We start from the raw sequence: 3,971 nt of genomic DNA on the forward strand, positions 1-3,971 counted from the left end.
GACAACAAAGGTTCCAAACCTCTTTGAACTTCATCATATGTTATTACATGATTCAAATATGTATTAAAACAGTATTCTCAAATTTTTTTGAATTTTTCTCAAAATCTATGTGTACCCCTACGAAAATAGTGAGTTTTCGGTAAATGCTCTATATATGAAGCCTATAATCTTTTAATTCGTTTTAAAATTTATAAACACATTATACATTTGTATTAATTATGATAAAACTTTTTTCATGGTACATGGACATCGTTCTAATTTTTTATCAATTAATTTAGCAAAACTGCAAATACTCCCTAAATCATTGGACTAACCACTATAAAATTGCTATTCCTTAGAGAAAACGGAGACAACAAAGGTTCCAACCTCTTTGAACTTCATCATATTTATTACATGATTCAAATATGTATTAAAACAGTATTGTCAAAATTTTTGAATTTTCTCAAAATCTATGTGTACCCCCTACGAAAATAGTGAGTTTTCGGTAAATGCTCTATATATGAAGCCTATAATCTTTAATTGTTTTAAAATTTATAACCACATTATACATTTGTATTAATTTATAATAAACTTCTTTCATGGTACATGGACATCGTTCTAATTTTTTATCAATTAATTTAGCAAAACTGCAAATACTCCTTAAATCATTGGACTAACCACTATAAAATTGCTATTCCCTAGAGAAACGGAGACAACAAAGGTTCCAAACCTCTTTGAACTTCATCATATGTTATTACATGATTCAACTATGCATTAAAACAGTGTTGTCAAATTTTTTGAATTTTTCTCAAAATCTATGTGTACCCCCCTACGAAAATAGTGAGTTTTCGGTAAATGCTCTATATATGAAGCCTATAATCTTTTATTTCGATTTAAAATTTATTACCACATTATACATTTGTATTAATTATGATAAACTTCTTTTCATGGTACATGGACATCGTTCTAATTTTTTATCAATTAATTTATCAAAACTGTAAATACTCCCTAAATCATTGGACTAACCACTATAAAATTGCTATTCCTTAGAGAAACGGAAACAACAAAGGTTCCAAACCTCTTTGAACTTCATCATATTTTATTACATGATTCAAATATGTATTAAAACAGTATTCTCAATTTTTTTGAATTTTTCTCAAAATCTATGTGTACCCCCTACGAAAATAGTGAGTTTTCGGTAAATGCTCTATATATGAAGCCTATAATCTTTTAATTCGTTTTAAAATTTATAACCACATTATACATTTGTATTAATTTATGATAAACTTCTTTTCATGGTACATGGACATCGTTCTAATTTTTTATCAATTAATTTAGCAAAACTGTAAATACTCCCTAAATCATTGGACTAACCACTATAAAATTGCTATTCCTAGAGAAACGGAAGACAACAAAGGTTCCAAACCTCTTTGAACTTCATCATATTTATTACATGATTCAAATATGTATTAAAACAGTATTCTAAATTTTTTGAATTCTCAAAATCTATGTGTACCCCCCTACGAAAATAGTGAGTTTTCGGTAAATGCTCTATATATGAAGCCTATAATCTTTAATTCGTTTTAAAATTTATAAACCACATTATACATTTGTATTAATTTATGATAAACTCTTTTCATGGTACATGGACATCGTTCTAATTTTTTATCAATTAATTTAGCAAAACTGTAAATACTCCCTAAATCATTGGACTAACCACTATAAAATTGCTATTCCTTAGAGAAACGGAAACAACAAAGGTTCCAAACCTCTTTGAACTTCATCATATTTTATTACATGATTCAAATATGTATTAAAACAGTATTCTCAAATTTTTTGAATTTTTCTCAAAATCTATGTGTACCCCCCTACGAAAATAGTGAGTTTTCGGTAAATGCTCTATATATGAAGCCTATAAAATTTTAATTCGTTTTAAAATTTATAACCACATTATACATTTGTATTAATTTTAGATAAACTTCTTTTCATGGTACATGGACATCGTTCTAATTTTTTATCAATTAATTTAGCAAAACTGCAAATACTCCCTAAATCATTGGACTAACCACTATAAAATTGCTTTATTCCTAGAGAAACGGAGACAACAAAGGTTCCAAACCTCTTTGAACTTCATCATATTTTATTACATGATTCAAATATGTATTAAAACAGTATTCTCAATTTTTTTGAATTTTTCTCAAAATCTATGTGTACCCCTACGAAAATAGTGAGTTTCGGTAAATGCTCTATATATGAAGCCTATAATCTTTAAAATTGTTTTAAAATTTAAAACCACATTATACCTTTGTATTAATTGTATGAAAACTTCTTTTCATGGTACATGGACATCGTTCTAATTTTTTATCAATTAATTTAGCAAAACTGCAAATACTCCCTAAATCATTGGACTAACCACTATAAATTGCTATTCCTAGAGAAACGAAGACAACAAAGGTTCCAAACCTCTTTGAACTTCATCATATGTTATTACATGATTCAAATATGTATTAAAACAGTATTGTCAATTTTTTGAAATTTTCTCAAAATCTATGTGTACCCCCCTACGAAAATAGTGAGTTTTCGGTAAATGCTCTATATATGAAGCCTATAATCTTTTAATTCGTTTTAAAATTTATAAACCACATTATACCTTTGTATTAATTTATGATAAACTTCTTTCATGGTACATGGACATCGTTCTAATTTTTATCCATTAATTTAGCAAACTGCAAATACTCCCTAAATCATTGGACTAACCATAAAATGCTATTCCCTAGAGAAACGGAGACAACAAAGGTTCCAAACCTCTTTGAACTTCATCATATTTATTACATGATTCAAATATGTATTAAAACAGTATTCTCAAATTTTTTGAATTTTTCTCAAAATCTATGTGTACCCCCCTACGAAAATAGTGAGTTTCGGTAAAATGCTCTATATATGAAGCCTATAATCTTTATTCGTTTTAAAATTTATAACCACATTATACATTTGTATTAATTTATGATAAACTTTTTTCATGGTACATGGACATCGTTCTATTTTTTATCAATTAATTTAGCAAAACTGTAAATACTCCCTAAATCATTGGACTAACCACTATAAAATTGCTATTCCTTAGAGAAACGGAGACAACAAAGTTCCAAACCTCTTTGAACTTCATCATATTTTATTACATGATTCAAATATGTATTAAAACAGTATTGTCAAATTTTTGAATTTTTCTCCAAATCTATGTGTACCCCCCTACGAAAATAGTGAGTTTTCGGTAAATGCTCTATATATGAAGCCTATAATCTTTTAATTCGTTTTAAAATTTATAAACCACATTATACCTTTGTATTAATTTATGATAAACTTCTTTTCATGGTACATGGACATCGTTCTAATTTTTATCATTAATTTAGCAAAACTGCAAATACTCCCTAAATCATTGACTAACCACTATAAAATTGCTATTCCCTAGAGAAACGGAGACAACAAAGGTTACAAACCTCTTTGAACTTCATCATATGTTATTATGACTCATATATGTATTAAAACAGTATTGTCAAATTTTTTGAATTTTTCTCAAAATCTATGTGTACCCCCTACGAAAATAGTGAGTTTTCGGTAAATGCTCTATATATGAAGCCTATAATCTTTTAATTCGTTTTAAATTTATAACCACATTATACATTTGTATTAATTTATGATAAACTCTTTTTCATGGTACATGGACATCGTTCTAATTTTTTATCAATTAATTTAGCAAAACTGTAAATACTCCCTAAATCATTGGACTAACCACTATAAAATTGCTATTCCTTAGAGAAACGGAGACAACAAAGGTTCCAACCTCTTTGAATTCATCATATTTATTACATGATTCAACTATGTATTAAAACAGTATTGTCAAATTTTTGAATTTTTCTCAAAATCTATGTGTACCCCCTACGAAAATAGTGAGTTTTCGGTAAATGCTCTATATATGAAGCCTATAATCTTTAATC

The sequence above is a fragment of the Brassica rapa genome, chromosome A06 (assembly GCF_000309985.2).
Source record: "Brassica rapa cultivar Chiifu-401-42 chromosome A06, CAAS_Brap_v3.01, whole genome shotgun sequence".
Taxonomy (NCBI): domain Eukaryota; kingdom Viridiplantae; phylum Streptophyta; class Magnoliopsida; order Brassicales; family Brassicaceae; genus Brassica; species Brassica rapa.